Source organism: Delphinapterus leucas, chromosome 20 (genome assembly GCF_059928025.1).
Source record: "Delphinapterus leucas isolate spDelLeu-1000000601 "Yukka" chromosome 20, BTC_Dleu_Yukka2, whole genome shotgun sequence".
NCBI lineage: Eukaryota > Metazoa > Chordata > Mammalia > Artiodactyla > Monodontidae > Delphinapterus > Delphinapterus leucas.
The window spans coordinates 5,563,088-5,575,230 of record NC_143148.1 but is presented as its reverse complement, the minus strand read 5'-3'; the positions used below and the strand labels follow the sequence as shown (position 1 = coordinate 5,575,230).

The following is a 12,143-nucleotide window of genomic DNA, read 5'->3' as shown; positions in this document are numbered from 1 at the left end:
TTTCTGTCTTTCCCGAAATGCCCTTCTTTGGACTCTCAGTTGATTTTTCTGTCTGTCTTTCCAGAAATGCCCTTCTTTGGACTCGCTCATCTTGTCTGACTCTGAAGTATCCTGCCTGACACCTGTACAGTCACCCGGGTCCTTCCCTCAGGGCCTGTCATCTCCACTTAGATCCCGTCTCCCCATGACCTGGGACTTGTGAAGAGGCTTCACTAGGCCTAGTCCTGGGCAGGGCTTCACACCCATGGACTGGAGATGGGGTGTCGGTGCTACTGGGCAGCAGGGATTACTGAGGTGCCCCATCTGGATGCACTGTCTGCTCTCTGAAAACCAGGATAAAGAAGCTGCACATGCAAGTCAGGTAATAATATGCACTTATGCCTGGTAAATTGTAGCAAACAGACTAATTACAGCAAATACCTTCTGCTTTTCATGCTGCATTAGATGCGAAATGGGTGTGTCACTGATTTAAAAATCGGATTGGGAATGGAATGGAAAGTTCAGAGATACATCAGTGATAGAGGGTGTTTCATTCTATTATTGATTTTAAACTTTGAAATCAACCTAAATCTCTGACACATGGAGATTCTTAGCCCATTTTGATCATCTCTGGTCCTTGGAGGTTACTTTTCACTGTTGGTTGCTGACACACAGAAGTTTCTCATTCTGATGCAGGTAAGGTTCCAGCTTTACACTTTTGCTGGTAGATACCCGGTTTCCCAGCACCGTTTGTTACTGAGACTGTCCTTTTTCTATTGCGTGGTCTTGGCACCCTTGAAAATGCGTTCTATGTATATGCAAAATTACATATCTGTTTATGCCAGTACCACACCATCTTGATTATTTCGTGATGTTTATGCCAGTACCACACCATCTTGATTATTTCGTGATGTTTTTGCACATGGACTTTTGGTATCCTGCAACTTTTCTAGACTTGTTTTCTGATGTAGCAGTTTCCTCGTGGAATCTTTACTGTTTTTACATATAAAAGTTATATAATTTTACTTTTTTCAACTCGGGTAACTTTCTTTTTCTTGTCTAATTTCTCTGGTGAGGGCTTTCTGTACTTTGCTGGACAGTGGTGCAGAGAGCGTGTATCCTTGCCTTCTTCCTGATCTGAGAAGGAAAGCTTTCTAGCTGAGTGTTTATATCTCTCTTTTTTTCTTTTTGGCCTTGTGGTGGGATCTTAGTTCCCCGACCAGCGATTGAACCTGGGCCACGGCAGTGAAAGTGCCAAGTCCTAACCACTGGACCGCCAGGGAATTCCCAGAGTTTTTATATCTTGAAACATAGTTGAATTTTGTGAAATGCATTTTTCTGCATCAATTGAGACGATCGTGTGTTTCTTCCTTTATTCTGTTAATGTGGTGTATCACATTAATCGATTTTTTTATAGTAATGAAGTCCACTTGGTCATGATGTAAAGTCATTTTAATGTGTTTTTGAATTTGGTTTGGTACTATCTTATCTTGTTGAGGATTTTTGCTTCAGTATTCATCGGGGATATTGGTTTGTACTTTGCTTCGTGTGTCTTTCTCTGGGCTTGGTATAGAATCATGCAGGCTCCATAGAATGAGTTTGCCAGCGTTCCCTCTACATTTGGAAATTTTTTTTAATTCAGGATTAGAGGTAATTCTTCTGTAAAGGTTTGGTAGAATTATGCAGTGAAGTGATCTGGTTTTGGCTTTTTCCTTGTTTGAGATTTCTGATTACTGCTTGAACCTCTCTAGTTATAATTCTTTTCAATTTTTTTATTAAAGACGAGAGCTTAGTAGGTTGTATGTTTCATGAGTTTACCTGTATCTTCTAGATTATATAATTTGTAAGCATTATTGTTCTTGTAAGCATTATTGTTTACAGGACCCCTTACAGTTTTAACATTTCTGTGACCACAGTTGAACTCTCTCCTCTTTCATGTTTTTAGTTATCTAAATCTTTTTTTTCTTACTCTAGCCAAGGTTTTGTAAATTTTTTTCAAAACACCAACTCATAGTTTTTACTTTTATATTGACTTTTATATTCATTATAGTACATTTATCTCTGGTCTAATCTTTATTTACCTCTTTCCTTTCGTTAAATTTTAGTTTATTCTTCTTCTCTCCTTTAGTAAAAACAGATTTCTGATTTGACTTCCTTGTTAGTACAGCTTTCACTACGTTTTATAAATTTTTGTATGTTTTCATTTTCATCCAGATATTTAAAAAATTCCTTTGTGATTTCTTCTTTGACCCAATGGTTATTTATGAATACGTTGTTTTATTTCCATATTTTGGGTATTTTTCTGTTTTCATTCTGCTGTTTATTTCTAATTTCATTGCTTTGTAGTTTGAGAAAATTTTAAGACTCAGAACACAATTAAGATTTCTTTTAGGGCTTCCCTGGTGGCGCAGTGGTTGAGAGTCCGCCTGCTGATGCAGGGGACACGGGTTCGTGCCCTGGTCTGGGAGGTTCCCATGTGCTGCGGAGCGGCTGGGCCTGTGCTCCGCAGCGGGAGAGGCCACAACAGTGAGAGGCCTGCATACTGCAAAAAAAAAAAAAGATTTTTCTTGAGAAGTGTGTGTTTTCTGGTTTTGTTGGGTGGAGTGATCTGTACATGTCTGTTAGGTCCAGTCGGTCTATAGTGTTGTTCAAGTCCTCTGTTTCCTTACTGATGTTCTCTTTGGTTCCACCCATCGAAAAAACTGGGGTATTGTTTCCTTAATTTTTGGGGGGAGCTCTAATGTTACATGTATATCTTCTGGTGAATTGATTCTTTTAACAGTATATATTGTCCATCTCTTGTATCAGCTTTTGTCTTTATATTGTCCGACACTGTGTAGTCACCTCGGGTCTCTTTAGGATGGAATGTCTTTTTCCACCTTTCACACTTGGCCTTTCCATGACTGTAGATTTGTGATTGTTAATAGTTCCAGCTCTCTGACACACTCTCTGTAGGCACGCTGTACAGTGGTGAAAGGCAGGAGCCCTGGCCCGCAGCCTTCACTGCACCTTCAGAAGGAAATGCATCCAGTGTTTTCTTCCTCTGATTATGATGTTGGGTGAAATGTTTTTTCTATATTCCTTTTTGTCATGATTTTTCTCCAGGAAGTTTTTAACTACTATTGTGATAAGTCTTTTTCTTAATATATTAAATTAGATTTAAACTAAATTAAGTGCAGGTAATAAAAATGCTGAAATAAATGTGGATGAAAATGGTAATGGAAAATGTTATCCAATATGTCACTAGACAACTCCTATCTTTTGTTTTTTCCTTTGGCCAAGCCAATCGTCTTGTGGGATCTTAGTTCCCTTTGAACCTGGGGCTGCAGCAGTGAAATCACCTCCCTGGGCCCACAAGTTCCTATAAAGCCCCAATGTAGAAGGGGACAGTGGCTTTAGGTGGGGAGACCTCATGGAACCCCAGCTTGAGTTAGTTCAGATGCTCTAAGTCCTCCAGAAAGAGCAGTTTAATAAAAGGCTTTGGGTTAAGCTTTCAGAAGATAATATATAGAAATCAGGAACAACTGAAAACTGTTCAGTGAGATAAACAAAAACCTTACTTTTCATTGTTTTCAGCCTGTCCTCCCAATTTGCTGAGGCCCAAGGCATCTTGAGATGAGTTTTCTGTCTCTGACATACCAGCTAGGAGGAAGCAGAGTGGTTGAAATTGAGAGAAAATCAACACGGCCAAGTTAGGGGTTTCTGTAACAGGTGGAGGAGTATCTGCAGGGAGAGTGAAGCAAAGTGTAAAGGCAAACTTTCTGACCAGACAACAAAACAAACACACAAAAATGCTCCAGAGGCAGTAAGGCCTGGACATCCAGGGGAGGCTGAGTTACTCAAGGCAGACGATCGTTGCCAGCCCTGTTCTCTGGGTTGTGTGAGGACCCACTGAGAACCACACAGAAGGTGCACACAGCCAATTCACCATATTTGTCTTAGATTATGTCTGGTTCCCTTGACAACACTGACACATGTAATGTCACTCACCTCAGTTGCAATTTCGTGTTCACTTCCTCAGATACGATGAGGTAATGTCACTCACCTCAGTTGCAATTTCGTGTTCACTTCCTCAGATACGATGAGGTCTTCTCCGGCCGTGTACAGACCTTCCTCCCGCTCTGTCATGTGAGTACCGAAGGCGGCCGGGCGTCCAGCTCCTTCATCTGGCTCTGCTCTTGGCTGCTTGTCTGAGATTTCCCGGAGCTCGGGCACTTTGGCCGGGTCTTCCTCGTGAGAACCATCAGAAGACCTCTAACGGAAGGAATCCTTAAACGGCCTTGTTTGCTGAGGGACGAAATAAAGCACTTACGGGAAATCGCTAAGATCAAAACGGCCTTCTGCACGCTGTGGGCTCACACGACTGTCACGGCCGCTCAGGTGTAAGCGGTGTGTTGGCAACAGACCTGCACAGACTGGACAGGTGAGATGAGATGAGAACCAGACAGAGAGACAAGGACTTGCCTTTCCATTCATGCTCGGGGTTTATGTCAAGCACCCCCGTCTGTCCCGTCAATGTCTCCTTCTGGTTTTTCTGCTCTTTTCGCGAAGGGCCTTTCCTGGTGCTCCCGTGGATAACACTTGGCGCTCCCACTGCAGGGGGTCCGGGGACTAGATCCCACACGCTGTGCAGTGTGGCCGGTCAATCAAGTTAGAGAAATCCCCCTCAAATGGACTAAAGTTACATTAACTCTCATCATAAATTTCAAGCAAGGTATGAGCAACTGGTCAACCCCAGTCTGCTTAGTGGGAAGATGTTGAAAACAAAAACGTGTTTAAAAGCAGGCAGAGTGGATCATCTTTTGAGTTTAAAGACAGTAACCCGGAGCCCAATCATGACCGGAAGCAAATGTTAACCCACTAAGAAGCCCACTAACCCTGGTGGTGTTCCTTTCCGCTTTCAGTTCAGCGATTTCTTTTTCTCTTTCAAGGAGCTGCTCTGCATATGTTTAGTTCTTAACTGCTGCAAAATCCTGGAAAACAGTTAAATAAATAGAAATAGAAAACAGACCCTCAAGACTGTGTCCAGTCAAGCCTCTCCAGTCCTCACACACAGGCACCTCGCGCCGTTGTGGGAAGACCCTCCAGAGAAAGAGGGGGACCCACCCAAGATGCCCCCGGACCACCGTAACTCAGACCAGCCTTCACCCCTCCGCCCCTGACCCCGGCATGCAAGAAGGGAACGCAACCCCACCTTCTCAAGATCCAGGGAAGTCCAAGATACTTTCCTGAATGTAAATTCTAACGCTAAAGTGGATATATATATATTTTTTTTTTAAAAAATATTTATTTGGCTGCGCCAGGTCTTAGTTGCAGCACGGGGGATCTTCGCTGTGGCATGGACATGACCAATAGCACCCTCTTTGTAAAGGGGCCTTCAGGGACGCTGTGCTAGCGCACCTTCTCTGCCCGAGCAGCCGTTTATGATGAAGCTAAAGCCTCTTGTTAGATTCTGAAAGAAGCTTGTCAACAACGTCTGATTTTATTACATTTTCCATTCATTTTTTCTCTCTGCCTTGCCTAAAATAGGAAAAACGAAAAGTTCTAAACTTCAAGAACAAGTATGGCCATTATTTTAAAAGCACCAAGGAGCGATGACGTTGAGTGGCCTGTGCCCTGGCTCCCTAGGCTGTCAGCTTTCACGTGAACCCAGAAAGGACTCAGCATTCCAAACCACACACAACTGCCAGACTCTAAATGTATCTAAAGTGCAAACACATTCAGTGTCCAAGTCCAGGGGTGCTGTACACACTACAGCAGTGGACTGGCGTAGACTCTGGCTAAACGTCTGTAGTAACTATGAACCCAGCTCAATTCACCTCTTTACAGATTCCTAAACGATTCAGAGATTTAAGTATCTGATTATGTTGCACTTCTTGTAACTGCTTTTGTGCCTAAAATAGGAAAAACAAAAACTTACAGACTTCAAGAACAAGTATGGTCAGTGTTTTAAAAGCACCAAGGAGCGACGACGGGCATGGCCTGTGCCCTGGCTCCGTAGGCTGTCGCCTCCCACTGCTATCCCTAGTGGACTCTGCACCGTCACCAGAGCTGACTCCCAGGTACAGAAAAGGGCAGGGACACTGTTCGCCCCTCCCCACTGCTTCTGTTCAACAAAGGACCCAGGGAGCCTCAGGAGTGTCACCAGCCATTAACTGTCAGATGGACTCAGCGAGCAGATTTACATGCAGAAACAAGCGTATTTTAAAGGGCATCAGCTTATATACACATTGGTGGAGGAATTTCCCAGTGTGTAAACCTAAGATTGAGTCTGGATTAAGCCGCTTGTGGGCTCTTCGTCGTGGCATGCATGTGGGATCCAGTTCCCTGACCAGGGATCAAACCCGGCCGCCTGCACTGGAAACGCAGAGTCCGACCCACTGGACCAGCAGTGAAGTCCCTGGCTCTGCTCTCGACTGCTTGTCTAGGATTTCCTGGAGCTCGATCACTTTAGCCAGGTCTTCCTCGTGGCTTAGGGAACAACCAGAAAGAATCCTTAAACAGCCTTGTTTGGTGAGGGACGAAATAAAGCACCTCCGGGAAATCGGTAAGGTCAAAACTGCCTTCTGCACGCAGTGGCCTCACACACTCTCATGGCCGCTCGGGAGAGAGTCAAAGGGGTCAGAAATCACTGCCTCAGCCCAGTGAGTCCACCACCCACCACAAGAATGGGACCAGAATCATTCCCTCCGAAAGTGAGGGCAAAACGGGGAAATGAGGTAAGGCTGGGAGGCAAAGTGGGAGACATTAAATCCCTGTGGAACGCGAACTACACGGTACTCATACTTTAAAGGGGTTTCTAAGTGGCGTATTGCTCTTATAATTTTCTAACCAGTAAAAAATGTAAATCACATTGAAAGTTGTTACGGTCAAGTTGTTACGGTCAACATTGTTACGCATAAGTTTCCTCCAGATAAGAACCATTTCCTTAGCAGAGATAAAACGGCTCCTGTCAGAATATGAGCATTTTTGAGGCTCTTTATACACAGGGCAAAATTGGTTCTCCAAGAGTTACTCAGCAGTAGCTAGCACTAAGAGCTAGCCAGCAGAAGACAGGGAAAGAAGAAAGGCCTTCTTCTCTGAGAGAACAAGAAGCTACAGGAAAACGACATCCTGGGTGAGGAACCCAGCATGGCTGGGGCAGGACACAGAGAGGCCGCTGGGGTCAACCCCTCCCTGAGTCAACCTGATGGAAGAGGGTCCAGATCTCACCAGTGGGCCTCAAACTCGGCCTCCAAGACACAGGAAAGGTGCCTCCTACAGGGCCTGGAGACTAGGAGGGTGAGGCAAAGCTGTCTCCTCGGTTTCTGACCGCCTGACCAGGTACAAAAACTGTACCAACCTCAGGAGGAGCAATAGATGTGAGGAAAAGATAGTTTGGGCCCGTGTTGAATTCAAAGGCCCAAAGTCCACCCGAAAGGCGGTGTGCCAGGTGAGGATGTGTGAGCGCGAACAGTAGAGTGGGGAGGACAGAGGGTCATGGAAACGCAAGGAAAGCTGCCACACCGAGTCCTCCCGTGCTGACACACCCGGCAGTGCTGACACACCCAGCATCGGCCACTGCTGCTGCAGCAGTTCCATCCACGCGCTGAACTTTCTCAAACGGAATCACGGAGTCTTTCATTCTGTTTCTCTCTGCACAAAGAGATCTTAGGCCACGTAACCCTTCCTACATCGTGAGTAGAACAGTGCCTGACACAAAACAAGCGCTCAGTAAAATCTGAAGATGTTAGGGTATGTACATTATACACATAAGCAGTATGTACACTTAATTAAAGTATTATATACATTGCTCTGGGCTTTCTAAGATGGGTGATGTTGAGGGGTTTAGAATTTTTGCCTAAAGAGCTCAACCCATGTACACCAAGCGACTCCTCCGCCAGTGGTTTCTACCCATCCCTCTTGCCCCGCCCCCACCCGTCCTCCACGCAGCGCCCGCAGGACCTGCTGCCGCGTCCGACCAGATGGTGTCAATTCTTCCCCACTGAGGCCACAACGCCCTGGGCTCGCAGCCGTACTTACAAGACAAAACAAACCCCGCCGCTTCTCCAGGCAGGCCCCATCTGACGGGCCCCAGCCCCGCCGCCCTCACCTCCCTGCACTCTTCGCTGTGCTTTTGGGGCCGCGGGCGCCAGCCCCGCTTCTGTGACTTGAGCCGAGGGCAAGTTCTTCCTCGCCATGGCCTTGGCCCTGCGGTCACGGTGCTGGAAATGCGACCACAGGTGGCCCCTTCCACCACCCACCCTCGGGGACGGGTGCAGCACCTCGCGCACAGCGGTGGCTGCTGCTTCACTGCCAGGCGCCTCACCACCTCCACTGTCACCGCGACCGCCGCCATCACCGCCATCTCCAGAGAAAATGGCGCCATGGCTCCGCCTCTGCCACTGTCTCTCGGGAGCCCGGAACCGACCCAGTCACAAGGGGATCCATGGAAACAGAAGGGCTCGGCTCGGGCCACCATCAACGGGGCAGAGAAGGGGTGTGGAGGGACGACGACTTCCAAGAAGACGACAGGATGAGTGTGTGGGGAAGAGCACGCAAACACTGCTTGGAAAGGATACTGTTTGAAAGTAGCACCGAAGAGGGACTTCCCTGCTGGTCCCGTGGTAAACTCCGCCTGACGATGCAGGGGGCGCGGGTTGGATACCTGGTCCAGGAGCTAAGATCCCACATGCTGTGGGGAAACTAATCCCGCGTGCCACAACTACCGCACTCACACACCGCAACTAGAGAAGAGAAAACCCGCATGCGGCAGCTAGAGAGAAGCCGGCACACCTCAACGAAAGAGCCCACATGCCTCAAGATCCCACGTGCCACAACTAAGACCCGACTCAGCCATACACATAAAACATGTTAACTTTTTAAAAACTGAACAAAATTTTTAACAATAAATTAACAACACGAAGCTACTGAAGAGTATTAACTGTTTCAGAAAACAAATGCACTAGAACCAAGAGGGGTTTTGCCACCTCCTCCTACTAAAAACGCTGCCAGTGAGGCTATTGGAAGGGCTCCACCTAAACTCAAAGGCATCCCTAGAATCTACCCTGGGTGAGGAGTCACTGAGCTAATTCTACCTCACTGATTCTGAGATCAATTCTGCCTAATTGACTCACTCAAGCTCAGGAAGTGCTGGATCCAACCTTGTTAAGGGCACTGAAAATGAACCCACAGTGGAGTGTTGGACCCTGCTGTGAACTCAGCGGTTCTTGAGACAGGCTGGGGATTCTTCACACCAGAGCCTCTCAACCTCGGCTGTGCCGTGGGTGCTACATAGATGTTCAGGAGCATCCCTGCCCTGAGTGTGACAACCACGGCCCCTCAGACCCCGCCAGGTGTCACCCCTTCCTGTGTCCCCACGTCATCCCCCACCTCCCTCCTGGCCGGGCTGCACTTCCACCCTCCTTGCTCTCTGATCCCCCCCCCCGCCCCCGCACAGGCTACACTGCTCCTGGCTCCACCCAAACCTCTGCTGTGACAACCAACACTCCTGACACAGACAGACTAAGTTGTGATTTTAGGACCTTAGTCCTTCGGGTGTTTGGAGTCCTATATCCACCCATCTCAGGAATTAGCAGACTCTGGGAGACACAAAGGCACAAATTGGGGTCCTGCCCACAATTCAAGCTGAACACATTCTCTTTTCTCGGCTTTATACACTTGAGTTCTCTGAGATGTCTTTTTCAAATCTCAACTGTTGCTTTCAAAAAGACTAAAATCACTGCACTCCAAGAATAAAATCTTCATTTTCACCTTTAAAATGGAAGGATGACTAAAACCAGTCATTTTTTAAGCACTTAAAGAGAAAACCCACATGGGATCAGTTCACAGAATAAAGGTCACGTAACCCCTCCCACCTCCTCAGCCACCGCCCGTCATCACGAAGCCTGCCCTGGGCTGGCACAGGGCAAGGGGACCAGGGGAGACCAGTGCGGGCCTGGGAAAAAGGCACAGCGGCCACGAGAGGAGCCGCAGCACAGGTCCTCTGTCTCTGGGCAGAGTGGGCCACTTCCTCCATCCTCTTTCCAAGTTCAAGTGGCCAACAGCATGGGCAACCTGGGGATTCTGATTAGAAACGGAATAGTGGGGACTGAGCAAGGACCAGTGGTCCTTGCTTTCTCCCATATCAAATAAAGATGATCGATATATCTACAATGTCTATTACGTATTGCTTCAGATGGAGGGAACACCAGTTTTTCCGCCACTTTCAGTTCTACACATGAGCAGCCTGTAGGTCAGCCCACCAAGAACTAGAAAAGCTAAATATGTTTTTAAAGGATGTCTGAAGGCGTCAAAGAGGTACTGAGGCATCCGCAACAGAAGGGTCCAAGATTCCAGACAAAAGGGAAACCCAGTGAGGGAGCGGGAGACTGAGAGGGCCACTCCTTCACTCGGGGCATCTGACTCTGGGAAGAAAATGCAGTAAGAAGTCAAGCAGAGAGCCCTGGCTAACAGAGATCTGGACAGTTCCATGGGGCTGGGAAGACAAAAATTCGAGTGCAGGCCTGACAAGTCAGCCAGGACTTTAGGGACCAAGCTCCCCGAGAAAAGGGGGGCCCAGAAAATGAGCCCAACACTCTGCTCAAACGGGCTGGGCAGCTGAGCTGCAGTAAAGCCTCACGGTGCTCAGGACCTGCCAAGGAGGGGCCCTGGGAAGCTTCCAGACGGAGGCCCTGCAGGGCTCCACCCTGGGGGGGGGGGCGGGAAGGTGGGTGAAGGCAGGTAAGACTGAGGCTTACAAGGACTCCCAGCCTCCAGTCACTCATTTCCTGACCAAACTGAGAGCCTGTCCGTACTCTGGGTCTGCGTCTATGGTTTTGCATATATAATACCCAGCACTCAACTAAAATAACAAAAACGATGTCACAACAAATAGGACCAGGAGATAAAAAGAACAGAAACAGATGCAGAGGGGATCCATATACTCCATTTATCAGATGCAAACTTCACTTGTATATACCAGACATTTATGCATATGAATACGTAACTTCCATGTGCAGATTCATTTCTCCTGGTTTACAGAGAGTGACAAAGGGCGTTGTTGAAACTTAGGATCTATAGCGTATTCGTGAGAAGCACGGGTGATAACCTCGATTTGTGCCTGCCATCTGAAGTGTGTTGAGAGGGTTGTCAGTCCTGTGACATCTATAGGACCTCATGCAATCTCAGTGCAGACACTGTCTTAGCTGAGTTGAATTGTGGGACACCCAGCTGGTGTCCCAGGAATTACTTGTCAGAAAAATCCCCACACACTGGTGACCAAAAGTGTCAAAAGCGTTCTACAGGGGCGGAGAGGAAGATGGAGGAAGAGTAAGACGCAGAGATCACCTTCCTCCCCACAGATACACCAAAAATACATCTACACGTGGAGCAACTCCTACAGAACACCTACTGAAGGCTGGCAGAAGACCTCAGACCTCCCAAAAAGCAATAAGCTCCCCACGTACCTGGGTAGGGCAAAAGAAAAAACAGACAAAAGAATAGGGAGGGGACCTGCACCAGTGGGAAGGAGCTGTGAAGGAGGAAAGGTTGCCACACACTAGGAAGCCCCTTCGCGGGCGGAGACTGCGGGAGGCGGAGGGGGGGGGAGCTTCGGTGCCGCGTAGGAGAGCGCAGCAACAGGGGTGCGGGGGGCAAAGCGGAGAGATTCCCGCACAAAGGATCGGTGCCAACCAGCACTCACCAGGCCTAGAGGCTTGTCTGCTCCCCCGCCGGGGCGGGTGGGGCTGCGAGCTGAGCCGGGAGAGGACTGGGGTTGGCGGCGTGAACACAGCCTGAAGGCGTCAGTGCGCCACGGCTGGCCGGGAGGGAGTCCGGGGAAAAGTCTGGACCTGCCGAAGAAGCAAGAGACTTTTTCTTCCCTCTTTGTTTCCTGGTGCGTGAGGAGAGGGGTTTAAGAGCGCTGCTTAAAGGAACTCCAGAGACTGGCGCGAGCCGCGGCTAAAAGCGCGGACCCCAGAGACGAGCGGGAGATGCTAAGGCTGCTGCTGCCGCCACCAAGAAGCCTGTGTGCGAGCACAGGTCACTCTCCACACCCCCCTTCCTGGGAGCCTGTGCAGCCCGCCACTGCCAGGTTCCCAGGATCCAGGGACAACTTACCCAGGAGAACGCACGGTGCGCCTCAGGCTGGTGCAACGTCACGCTGGCCTCTGCCGCCGCAGGCC

At 48.3% G+C, this 12,143-nt stretch overlaps 1 protein-coding gene and 1 long non-coding RNA gene across 5 annotated transcripts in view; one reads left to right on the top strand and one right to left on the bottom strand.

Annotated features, from left to right (window-relative positions):
• Positions 1 to 6,832, top strand: part of LOC111181080 (uncharacterized) — a 69,989-nt gene extending 63,157 nt beyond the window's left edge. Inside the window, exons 8-9 of the mRNA XM_089902170.1 lie at positions 65 to 361; positions 4,056 to 6,832. The gene's annotated coding sequence lies outside the window, so the exon portion shown is untranslated. The remainder of the gene's footprint in view (positions 1 to 64; positions 362 to 4,055) is intronic.
• LOC111181087 (uncharacterized) overlaps positions 1 to 12,143 on the bottom strand; it is a 24,378-nt gene extending 12,235 nt beyond the window's left edge. The window contains exons 1-2 of one of the 4 annotated variants that reach the window (XR_016390851.1): positions 3,970 to 12,143; positions 3,540 to 3,621 (exon numbers count right to left, since the gene is read on the bottom strand). This is a non-coding gene — a long non-coding RNA (uncharacterized LOC111181087). Of the gene's footprint in view, positions 1 to 3,539 lie in introns of all 4 variants that reach the window. The other 3 variants (XR_016390850.1, XR_016390852.1, XR_016390849.1) reach the window with 3 other exon arrangements.